The sequence below is a fragment of the Macaca nemestrina genome, chromosome 3 (genome assembly GCF_043159975.1).
Source record: "Macaca nemestrina isolate mMacNem1 chromosome 3, mMacNem.hap1, whole genome shotgun sequence".
NCBI lineage: Eukaryota > Metazoa > Chordata > Mammalia > Primates > Cercopithecidae > Macaca > Macaca nemestrina.
The window spans coordinates 37,514,851-37,527,573 of NC_092127.1; the positions used below are offsets into that span (position 1 = coordinate 37,514,851).

Below are 12,723 nucleotides of genomic sequence, written 5' to 3' on the forward strand. Positions count from 1 at the left end.
AGGACCTGCTATCCCTTTATCTTTCTCTTTGACGTCAGTATTCTAAATATACTGAGGTATATGGTTGTGTGTGTGTGTGTGTGTGTGTGTATGCAAGAGAAAGAGAGACAGAGAGAGAGAGAGAGAGAGAGAGAGAGAGAGAGAGAGAGAAAATCAGGAGAAGAATAATCTCTCCATGCTGTAACCTCTTTCTGTTTGCAAAGGACACCTTCAAAAAGAGCCCTAGCCCTTTGATAGCATGCTAAAATGTTCATTTTTAATTAGTTTCTACTTTCTTCATATTGCAGCAATAATCCTGCTTCCTAACTTTCATTTCTATAAATAAAGGTATTTAACAGAATTGTGAGGTATTTATATCCTCTGTACCTTCTGTTCTATCTTGCAAAAGCACATTATTCCAGGAGATGTGTGTGCTCTGACCTTAATCCAGAAGGTGCAAAAAGAAGCAAGTTTTCTACTACTTATGGCTTCTTGAGAGTTGAATATCTAGTTTCAAGACACTGGTGGGCCCAGAAATGGACAGAATGGTTGTTTGTCTGGTTCTTATGCCTCAGACTGAGCTTCTTTCAAAGGTCATGATGATCTCACAGACACACTAAGGTGGTGCGGAGCCAACCCACACATGGGAGAACCAAGGAGAGCTTGTAAGTTGTATTGTGGCTGTAGGGCTCGGACAAGAGTACTCAGCCCTCTGTTTTCCCAAATCTGCAATTGCCATCTTCAGGTCTAAGGCCACTTGGGAGACTTACCCAAGGAAGTAGGGAAGAAACACTGAGTTTTACAGGTCCCATTCCTCAATATGTATTTATTGAGCGGTAAAAAGTGGACATTGGTGGAAAAAGCACTGTTTCTTATACTGTAATTAAGCCCTATTTTGGTTTCTAATTTGAACAACATGGTCCACACTCCTCTGCTCATAGATGTAATGTGGCTAAAATGTTAGGGAGTGGGCAAAGAAAGGGGGCTGGGAGCAGTGGCTAAGCTAGCGCGGGGGTCACTGTCCTTGGTCCTGAACACAAACGTCATCGCATGTTGTAACATAGTCACATCTCATAACCCAGAGACACTAATGTCTCCTGTTCAACCTCTTGGAGAAATCCTGAGTGAGGTAAAGGAAAAGGCAGTGGTAGCAGAGAATGCAGGAGGGTGTCAAAGAGATACAACTACTGACGGAAAAAGAGTATTTTTATTTATAAGGATAAAAAGAGATTTTATTTGGGCAAAAGTGCTCATAGTTTCTCTTTTTAAAAATTATCTTTAAGGCGACAAAATGCGGTTTCTGTCCTGCTAGTGAAGAAATGTGGCTGTACCTTATGCTTTACGAAGTGGTTTATGTTGTAGAATGTCTAGCTGGCTTTGTGTAAATTTGACAGTTACACATAGTTTTTCTTCTAGGGTGTGCATGTGAGGGTGCCACATGCCCCTGTGCCCCGCCACTCCCTGTCCTGTTCCCCCAGGATTCATCAGCCTGACACAGTCGCAGTAGAGTAACTCCCTTGCTGGGATGTGCTCTGCCATGATCACTGTTCATTGCCCACAATCGATTCTTAGTTTATATTAAGGATTCATGTAAAAGCCTAGCCATGCTGTCAGCCTCCTCTCAGATATGCATTCTCTGCTCTCCTGTACACTTTTCTCCTAAGCTCTCAGAAGCATCTTTCATCTTACCACAATTCAACCCACAATTTCTTGGCCTTGGAAAGGGTTCAGTACAGAGAAGAGAAACCAAGAATAGCTTTTGGAAGTCTCATGCCATGGCTGACAACGTGAGTAGATTTCTAAGGACTATGTCTTTTCAGATGGAAACCAAACTCAAGATGTTTTCAATTCCTTGGCAGTCTATCTTCCACCTTGACTTCCACATGTAAGGAAGTGTTTAAAAGTCTATTTACAACTCTTCTATAATGTAAGCGCAAATTATTTTGTTGCTGTGTTCATTCCTGGTTAATTGAGAAAATCATTCCGTTTAGCCAAGAGTAAAACCTCTGAGATTTTTCTTCTCATTTCTCTGCATGTCTGGGGAAACAGGCAGCAGTAAACAATCATGCCCTATTTTATTCCTAGTTAAATGAATTATCATAATACTAATTACTAGTAAAAACATCTGGTTTTGGCACAGCCTGACACAAGGATTTCTCAGTGCAAATCCTAAGATTGCCCTGAAATCTTAACCTTTGCTGGGCTTCCCAGCTCCTTAGGCTTACCCCTCTACTATTTGAACTCAAGACCTTCCAAAGCTGATAGTACTTTCAAATTTAGATGAGCTATCCTATAAGAGACTTTTTCTGGTTACTGATATACACAATACCTTTTTGTATGTCTCTATTGCTTGTTTAATTTTCCATGGAAACCATTTGCATGAAAACAAAGTTTGGTTCCTTACATCAGTTCCTGTTGCTTCTCCCAGTGTGACCACCTGAGATGATCATCCAGTCGCTGTGGAATTTAGCAGGATGCCACTGTGAGAGTAAGACACCATCTGGAGGATAATGCTCTGAATCTGGCGGGGGAGGGGCGGTGGTGGTGGTGGCTAAAGCTCTTGTCAGATTGCAAGCTTGTTTAAAAGCATGCAGTTCCTGAAGTCTGAGCCAACTTCAGTTCTTCCAGGGGAAGGTTTTAATGACAAAGAACAATTAAAGCTGTGTATCTCAAAGTGTGGTCTGGGGACCACTTCATCAGATCCACCTGGGATCATTATTAAAACACAGATTCCTGGGTTATGCCCTAGACCTACTGAATCAGAACTTCTGGCATTTGTATTTTTATCAAATGCCCCCAGTAATCATAAAGGGGATACTAAAGTTGGAGAACCACTAGATCTGAATATATGGATATTTTTTCAAGGCAAATAACCTTTACCCCAAGGTTGTTCGTCTGGTATCTGGAAATCTGCCTAAGAATTCTGGGCATTGAAGAGATCTGCTTAATGTACTGATGCTGATGTGTCTCAGCACACAAGCCTGCTCCTGGTGGTGAAAGCTGCAGAACTGGTTAGGCAGTAAAGCTGTTCTGGGGCCCAACTTGTCACACAAAACAAAGTCAATGTGACCAACAGTGTGATGCAGACAAAGTTTATGGACCACAGATCAGGAGATTTGGGCTCCAGACCTGGCTATGCCATTATAAAATGCTCAGCCTTGGCCATGATGATGTTTCCCATTTGGGCCTTGGTTTGCAAACCTGTAAAATGAATGGAAATAGGTCTGTGGTTTTTGTTCTGGTTTTTTTGTTTGTTTGTTTTTTGTTTTGTTTTCATTTTTTTTACAGCCCTCAGATCTCAGGAAATTCAAGGGACAATGAGGAGGCTGAATGGGCAGTTCATACCTACTTCAATCAGAGAAGCTCAGATCTCTTCTATATCAAACTTCCACAATAATTTTGAAAAGAGAGATCTGTTGCTAAAAAAGGAAAAAAGAAAAAAAGAGAGAAAGAAAAAGAAAGGAAGGAAGGAAGGAAAAGAAAGAAAGAGAAAAAAGGAAAGAAAGAAAGAAGGAAAGAAAGAAAGGAAGAAAATAACTATATGATTCATTAGAGGTCTTCTAGCATTATGATTCTGAGATAATTTTTTAGTGGGTTCTAGTTGGTTTACCTGGGAAAATACATTATTCCTCTCTTTAAAACACAGGATTATGAAAGATTACACCAACTATTTTGCATGCCATGTTACAAAATGTTAAATTAACATTTGCAATTTAAAAATAAGTCAGGGATATAAAAGTTCCATTTCTCCCCTAAGAATACACTTTAGAACATTCTATCGAAGAAGAGTTGGGGCTTTCCCAACTGCATGATATTTTATGGATATTTAAAGGTAATAGATAAATTCATAACACTGCTAGGCTTTTCCTCAAAGGAAAACAGCAGGGGTTGATGAAGTCTGAAGTGTTTGAGCATGTTGACATTAATGGCTAATACTGGGGTTTGGAATGTATGTGGATTTTAATTTTCCGTGCAGGCTCTGGTCCACATTAATAATGGATAATCAAGAGTTGATTGTTCTTTGAAAATACGTGCTTAATACTGGTTTTCCCACCCTATCAGTCAGGCTGGAGAACAGAGCTGTGGTGAACGGAGAAGGGAGAGGGTCGGACCAAATCCCCTCCATCCATGGTTGAGCTGAGAGATGCTGGCAAAGTTCGCCAATCTTTTCCTGCTTCATTTTTACCCAGCTGAAAAGCAGAGAAAAGATTCGTAGGTAAGTAGATTTTCCATGTTAGAAACTATTCTGAAAGTTCATGGGTGGCCGGGCGCGGTGGCTCATGCCTGTAATCCCAGCATTTTGGGAAGTTGAGGTGGGCAGATCACTTGAGGTCAGGAGTTTGAGACCAGCCTGGCCAACATGATAAAACCCTGACTCTACTAACAATACAAAAAATTAGCTGGGGATAGTGGTGCACACCTGTAGTACCAGCTACTCTGGAGGCTGAGGCAGGAAGGCAGGAGAATCGCTTGAACCTGGGAGGAGGAGTTGCAGTGAGCCGAGATCATGCCACTGCACTCTAGCATGGGAGACAGAGTGAGACTCTGTATAAAAAAAAAAAAAGTATTAGTTTGTTAGTATTGCCATAGCAAACGAAATACCACTTAGTCATAGGAAACACTGAGTAGCTTACACAACAGCTCACAGTTTTAGAGTCAAGAACAAGATTAAGGCATAGACATGGTTGCTTCCTTCTAAGACCTTTCTCCTGGGCTTGCAGATGGCTGTCTTCTGATGATCTGGTATCTTCACATAGTGCCTCTGTGTGTGTGCCCCTGTCTGATCTCTTCCTCTCCCTCTCCCCCGCTCCCTCCTCTCTTTACCTCCCCTTTCCCCTTTCTCCTCTTCCTTATCCTCTATTTCCTCTCCCTTTCCCTCTATCCTCATAAAGGACATCAGTCAGATTGCATTAGGGTACACCCAAACAGCCTCATTTTAACTTAATTACCTATTTGAAGACCCTATCTCCAAATGCAGTCACATTCTGAGGAACTGGCGGTGAGGGTTTTCACATATGAATTTGGTCACGGGGGATGGGAAACAATTTAGTTCTTAACAGTGAGTTCGTATGAACAGGGAATTTTGAGCTGTACTGAATAATTACTAAGTATTATTACTATTATTACTAAGTTGCCATTACTTAGGATGCATTTTACCCTAAATAATTACTTTTGAATCAGCTCATCTGGAATGCTGGTCTCCAAGTTACTGCACAGAACAAGCCAATTCTGGCCACTGCCTGGTATGAAGAGTGGCTCAGTGCCTTCCTTCTAAGGAACATCTGGATAATGGGGATGTGGCTGACCAGGCCTTTTAAGTTGCTGTTTTTATAAATTGTCCACATATTGATGTCATTTACTTTTGTCCATTCAGCATAAGGTATTTAATGATGAGATTATTTAAATTTTATTTTGAGATGAGGGTTCAAGCCACAAAAGTTTTTTGAAAGATACCAAACAAATAAATAATAATGGTTTTGCCAGAATAAGGATTTTAACAGTGGGACAGTAAGTCATACTCTGATTCGTACGGGAAGGATAAAAATAGCCTGACAACAATGGGGAGTTATGAAAAGTGCCTATTGAGCGGTGACTGAAAGCCCAGAAGGGCTGTAAAGGGAAATGAATGCTTATCTAGCGGGTGCCTTCCACGCTCATTTGCAAGTGCATCTCTTTCTGGGACGGGCATCTACTGGTGCTCAATAAATACTGGGTGATTGATTAACAGAAAAAAAGATAAGCTGAATATGCAGCTGCAATCTCAGACTTCTGCTTTTAATATTTAAAGAAGTCTGAATTTAAGCCTTCCTGTGTCATAATAGCTTAACTTTGGAGCACGGAAGAGAAGCTGTCCCCTGCTTCTCAGAGATGCCTGTGGTTTCAGTGTAAATGACAATCAAGGCTGATCTGTGTGTCCAGTTCCAGGAGGACTTAGGCATTAGGCATGTGTCCAGAACAATTAAATGCTCGCTAGCACCCTTTTGACTCTAATTTTGAAATTATTTTCTTGGGCATGTATATTGGAGAATAAACCCTGTCTATATCATCTAATGGCCGCTTTTCTAGGGCCCAGGTTGTCATGGAGGGGATGGAGATTCTGAAACCTTTTCACTGTCATGACACACATAGAAAATGATGTTTTTATGGCATACTGAGATGACCAGATATGTTAATCAGAGTCCAGTTCAGGACATCAGAAACCACTGTAGTTATAGTAGCAGACAGAGCTGAATATGGGGAATTGGTTGAAAAAGCATTAGGACTGAGAAAGTACAGAAGACAGAAGTAATCCAAATGGAGGAATTGCAGCTGCCTCCTTAAGGCTGGGGAAAAGAGGAGAGAAGTTTGGATTATCAGACCTTGGAGCTTGGAAAAGGGTCCCAGGGAGCTAGGACCAGTCCTCTGAGCAGGGGTTGCTGCTTGGGGACCACTGGTACCTTAGGAGCTTGGAGGATGGAGCCCAGGGACCCGGGAACCTGCTTCTGGGGAGGGGCACTGCCTGGATGCTGCTGGTACCTCCGAGGGACATAATAAGGCTGGTTCTGGGAGGATAGGGAAAAGTTGGAAACTGGAATCCACTGCTGCTGTGGGGCTAAAGAGCCAATGCCAGGTTACCACTGCCAGGAACAGCCAGCATGTGGGAAGGAGCAAGTCTTCTCTGCCACCTCCTGCCTCCTAGTCTCCCTTCAATGCCTCACTTGAGGACCATCTGGGGAGTCATCTGTAAAAGGAGAAATGTATTTGCAGCCCCCCAGCCCCAGCATCACAGATCCAAGTACAGAGGGTAAGTTTGGAGCTGGGAGGCAGTAGCTTCATGGTTAGCACCCAGGGTTACCAGCCCAAGATGTGGCCACCCCAGGTCCTACACTCCTGCCCCTTGGATTGGTAGGGGAGCATCATATCTCAGCCTACCAGTAGCCTATTAGGTAAGTTCTGGTTTAGAGACCTAACTGTCAGGAAAAACACATGGGATCGTGTTGTGGGGAGAGGATGCTGCATGGGGACGTAGCGAATGTGATGAGATGGGGGGAACCTCAGTGGGCCTGATGCAGGGATGGAAAGAGCCAATGGTTAAGCGTGGGCTCTGGAGACTGACTGCAGAGCTGAATGCCGGTTCTATCCCTGACCTGGGCCAAGCTGCTTAACCTTCTTGAGCTTCATGGAGCTGCTGTGAGGATTAAATGAGATAATCCAGGTAAAGTGCTTAGCCCGGCACTTGTCACAGGGTGAGCATTCAACAAGCGTTAGTCCCTATTACCGGAAAATTTGTGGAACTTGTTCACCCACTTCTCTGTGATGGTGATTACTGTGCATGCACACGATGACTTATTTTCTCATCCTGACAGGTCTGTGCTACCCGAGTCCTGCGTGGAACACAATGTGATCTGTACTGGCTAGTTAGATAATTCATCTTCCATTGCAAATCTAATAGGGAGAATGGGTCTATATTGTGTCATTTTACCCCAGGCGGCCACTTCTTACCCTAATTAACAGAGTCAGTGCCCATTTAATCTAGAATCTTAATTTTCTCTATCCTTTGAGTTAGTACCATAGCCCCTTAGTTATGAATGCTGACATTAGAGCAGGCCATAGTCTCAGTTCCTTATTACTATTCTTGGCGACTGTGAGCATTTAACCAAATGCATGATTATTTACAAGGCTGGCTTTCTGGTATGCTTCGGGGAAGTACCAGTCTGTAAGATCGTGTGGTGTCTTTAAGACACCCCCATGCCAGAGAGACCACTTATGGGACTGGTACAATAAAACCCACTTCAGTCTGAGCTTATCTCATGCTCTTGTCCCATGCCTGTTCCTGTCCCCCAATGGCCAGCAGCTGTCCTTGGGCTTCAGGTTTTAGCCTTGGCCTGAACAGTCAACAGCTCTCTGATGTTACTTTTGGTTGGCACCCAGATATGCTCTTATCCCTAACCTGGGCCTTTCCTGGATTCTAAATCTATCCAGTGGCCTTGCCTGGGTCAAAGAAGGGGGTTGGGAGAGGAGGGGATACCCAGATGGGGATGATACTGCTTGTTTTTTGGAAGGTACCTAAAATCTCAGTGTTAAAGATACATTGCTTTAGACTTTAGGCTGTGGTGCAGAATTTGGGATGTTAATAGTTTTTACTTGGAGATGGGAAAGGGTTTTGTGATGGAAGCATTTGGGAAACAATGGTTTAAACGAAGTTAAAAAGGCCTTTTTAACCCAAGTCTTCTCCCAGCTGTTAAAGTGTTGATGTTAATTGGTGAACCTCCAAGAAAGATAGTATGCGGCAGTTTTCCAAAATTTGTGTAACGGTCAACTCATGTTTTGAAGGAGTAGTGCTTGGGACTGGAAAGTATTGCCTTTAGGCTAGGCATTGACTTTCTGTTATGATCTCTTTCTCTTTCTTAGTGTCTTCCTTCTAAATAAAAGTACTTCTGGAAGGAAATATCTACAAAGTCACTATCACTTTAGTGAGAATTAGCCTGACTAGTTTCCAGGCATTTTAGGTTCTTCCTTTACAGAGACTCTCACATTAGCTCTTCCTTTCCATCTCATCCCTACTGTCTGCCCAGGCTTGGCCTGGCAGGTTGTGTGAAAGAGGTGGATCAGAAGGGACAGATGTGGGACACCTGACTCCTCATTTTCCTTGGGCTTCCACCTGATCTCCTGTTGCTTATCCCTTTGCTTCTCAGGTCAGTTTAGTGGCTTGGATTTAAACCATCTAAAGCACTTGCTTGGCTTAGGTTAAGATGACAAACTGTTAGTGCTGCAGAGACTTTTCAGTAGAAAGGATGGGAGGTTAAATGCCAGCGGCTCCTGACTCCCAAGCCAGGGCTCCTCTGCCCTGCACTGAGCTGCCCCATAGTACTTCCATGTCCTTGATCCCACAGAACCACCTGTACTTTAGAAGGATACAGAGGCCTCCTGGGTTTGGCAGATGAAGGCCCTGGGGTAGGCTCTGGTGGAGGTTGACAGTTTCCATCTTTGGAGATGGGCTCCTGAGTGGCCTTCAACACTCTCAAGCCCAAGGGACCTCTCTTTCTTGGGTGCAACACAGACAAAGCCCAAATCCCTTTCCGTGTTCCCCATCACACAACCCAGACACATGGAATTTTCAAAGGGAAATTGACTTCAAAATGAAGGGAAATCAAAGGGAAATACACCATGAAAACAAAAAAAACAAAACAAAAACACACGTGTATACACGAATGACAACAAAAGAAGCAAGAAAAAAAAAAGAAAGAAAAAGAAGAAGAAAAGAGAAAAAGGAGAAACCTAAGAACAGTTGACTTCAAAGCTCTGGGCTGCAGCCACCCTGGCCAAGCTCCAGTGAGATTCTTTGAGTCTGTGCGAGATGAACTGTTTCTTGGTGACAGTGAAACCTCCCCTTCCGCAAGGACCTCGTGCTCCAGCCCTCCTCCTCTGCATTATTGATTTTTAAAAAACACACACCAAAAACCCAGCCTCATTATGGGGTCCATTTGGCAGTAACTTCTTTGGACTGAGTTCAAGACAAGCCAATGCTGCACTCAAATATTTCTCTGGAATAAATCTATTTCCATCCAGTGTGCATCCGGACTTAGCTCTCTGTGGTCCCCAGACCCCAGAGTCCTCCAGGCTTCATCTACCTGCAGCTGTTCCCCCTGTTCCCAGCTCCCTGCAAACAACAAATAAACAAAATAGCTGCACCTTTAATTTATGGAGCACTCAAGGTGGTGCCAGGCACCACGTTCAAATCTTCACAGCAGCTTTCAGAGAACGATTCCATCGTTATAACCTGAATTTTAAGAAGTGAGGAAGCTGAGGCTCAGAAAAGCTAAGATGAATGCCCTAAGACAGCTAATAAGCCAAGAGGGCTGGGGCAGCAGCCCTGTCACTCTGACTCTGCAGTCAGAGCTCACAACTACCCCCTTGCGCCTTGGGGTAGAGATAGCTGGGCTTGCTTCTTGCTGAACTGCCTAGAATTCTGCCTGCGGTCACTTGGGAGGTCACGCAACAGAGAACGAGGCCTGAGCTGAGAATGGAGCCCAGCCATAGATCTCTTGTAGCTGTCTATGCACTGTGGCATTTCACCCCTGGCTTCACTCAATTGAAATCTTTCTCATTAACATATGACACACTGCAGTTCAAAGTTCATATTTGTAAGATCAAGCCTATAAAACTGGCACGTTGTGAAGGAACTAATTAAAGCCAAGCATGTCAACATCACTTAATAAAACCCCTCTTCAAACCCAGGGGTTGGTAGAGTTAAGCCCCTATGGGAGACATACACCCAACACCCCAGTCACCGTCAGAACAAGAGGAGGCCTGTGTCTCAGGCCTCTTGGCAGAGAGCCCTCCTGGGCACCCCAGAAAGAACAACAGATCATAAATCTCGAAGGCACCTCTCAGAGATGAATAGTACCCCAGCATCCACATCAGGCATCCTGAACTGGTCAGGGCCTAAAACACAGTCCGCTCAGCAACATGTGGCTCCCAGGAGCCATTTGTGCAAGCCTGTGAAGTGTGCCTGTGGGCAGGAGGTAGCGGAATCGATGCAAAGGGTTAGGACAAAAATAATGACAGTTCTACTGGGAAAGGTGCGTCTAAAGGGCTGGGACAAACTCAAAGAGCTTAATTTTTGGCCTTCTTTGGTGGGCTGCCCTGTGACCAAGGGCTTTTGGGTAGCCACAAGGGCAAAAACTCTAAAACTCAGTTACTATTTAAAGCCCCTATGTACCACATTGCAGGCAAGAGGGAGGGGTTGGGAAGAGCAGGAGAAACCCTAATCCATGCCCCATCAGGCTTAGGCAAGACTCTTGCCCCAGCCATTCAAACAACAGAAGGTGGACTTCTCTGATGGAGAAGGGCAGAGTTTCCTTCTCAGGAACTGAGGCTGAAGGAGAGGGCACTGCCTGGCATCCTCTTGGCAGCCATTCACCCAGGCTACTGCAGCAGATTCTGCTTTTGGACTCTAAGGGAACTGCAGGATGCTTCTGCAGAAGTTTCCATGGACTGTGTGCCCTTTACTTTCACCCAGGGCTTTATTCCAAGTGCACTCTCTTTCCCTGAGGGACAGGGCAATGCTTTGGGTTTTGGTGATGAAGCACTACTCAGCAACAGGACAGAAGGACAGACACCAGGTTTGCATGGAGGAGGGTGAGACAGACAAAGCTGGAATGCTGTCATGTCTGGCTGGTGTGTGGGCAGCTTCTGTCTACACAGACACAATTCTTATATCTACACCACCCTGAAAAATGGATCAAACATGGATCAAACGAATATTTTATTTGCATCTGTGATTTTCAGAGGCAGAGAGGAGGTCAGTGAGGATTTTGGAGGCAAAAAGTAAGGCTGAAAAAAGTTGGATTCCTGGAGATGGTTAAAAGACAGCACAGGGGGCCGGGCATGGTGGCTCACACCTGTAATCCCAACACTTTGGGAGGTAAAGTGGGCAGATCCCTTGGGGTCAGGAGTTTGAGACCAGCCTGGTCAACATTGTGAAACCCCTGTCTCTACTAAAAAGAGAAAAATCAGACAGGCATGGTGGTGGGTGCCTGTGGTTCCAGCTACTTGGGAGGCTGAGGCAGGAGAATCACTTGAACTCGGGAGGCAGAGCTTGCAGTGAGCCGAGATCATGCCACTGCACTCCAGCCTGGGTGACAGAGCGAGACCCTGTCAAAAAAACACAAAAACAACAAACAAACAAACAAACAAGCAAACAAAACAGCACAGGGAAACAGGGAACAGCCTGAAGGGGGATGCTGTTTGGGGGAGGGAGAGGGAGTGGAGACGGCCAGTGAGTTGGTGACTGTGACCACAGATGTTGCCTGAACTGAACTGAAGAATCACTGGGGTGGGGAGGGATGCCCCTACTTGCAAAAATTTGTTAGAACGCAGTAAGACTAGTTCCTTCAGAATACACAATACTTAAACGATCCATTCCTTTATTAAGCATTTTTGTTTCACAGTGATCCACCAGGAATAGAGATGAAAACAATCTGGTTTTTGTCTCTGAGGAGTTTGCAGTTGAGAGCCTTGCTGTGGGAGGCATCTTTCTGAGGTGTTGGAGTTGTTCTGTAATTCTGCATTGCCCAATAGTGTAGCCACTGACCACATGTGGTTACTGAGTACTGGATTACTGGATCTGTGGCTAGTGTGACTAAGGAACTAAATCTTAAATTACATAAATTATAATAAAATGAAATTAATTACAATTTAAACAGCCACACGTGATGAGTGGCTATTGTATTGCACGACATAGGTTGAGAGGATTTACCAATCGGGATGCTTTTGGCTGTGAGTTGTAGAAGACACAACTCAAAATGGACAAGAAGTCCAGGGATGGCGTGGTCTCTGGGTTGGTTCAATGACATCATCAATGATCCAGGTCCTTTCCATCTTTGGGTTCTGCCTTCCTCAGTGTGTGGCTTTTGTCCACAAGGTGATTGCAGCACCTCTGTGTGCTCATGTTCCCACAAAGCAACATCTGTATATGTACGCTCTTCCCTTTTGTGTCTTGCTAGGAGTAAACATTTCTTAGAAGTCCCCTTGCCCCTTCCCCAACAGCATGAGACCACATCACATGCTGTGAAGCACCGGACATGTGACTGAATCGCCATGCCTGGAGACAGCAAGTGAGCTCACATGCCTGGGAGAGGAATGACCCAGCCCCTCTGACACACCTGACTGCCAATACTCAGCCAAGTTGTGTTGTGCTGCCAAGGAAGAAGGCTTGTGAGAGATGCTGGGTATACAATGGCTGGGACTGGCCCAGTGGAG

General features: G+C 44.5%; 1 long non-coding RNA gene across 2 annotated transcripts in view; it reads left to right on the forward strand.

Annotated features, from left to right (window-relative positions):
* Positions 1 to 1,614: 1,614 nt before the first annotated feature.
* Positions 1,615 to 12,723, forward strand: part of LOC105463485 (uncharacterized) — a 50,490-nt gene continuing 39,381 nt past the window's right edge. The window contains exons 1-3 of one of the 2 annotated variants that reach the window (XR_976364.3): positions 1,615 to 1,766; positions 2,408 to 2,467; positions 4,042 to 4,195. This is a non-coding gene — a long non-coding RNA (uncharacterized lncRNA). Of the gene's footprint in view, positions 1,767 to 2,407; positions 2,468 to 3,840; positions 3,929 to 4,041; positions 4,196 to 12,723 lie in introns of those variants that run through there. The other variant, XR_011620904.1, reaches the window with a different exon arrangement.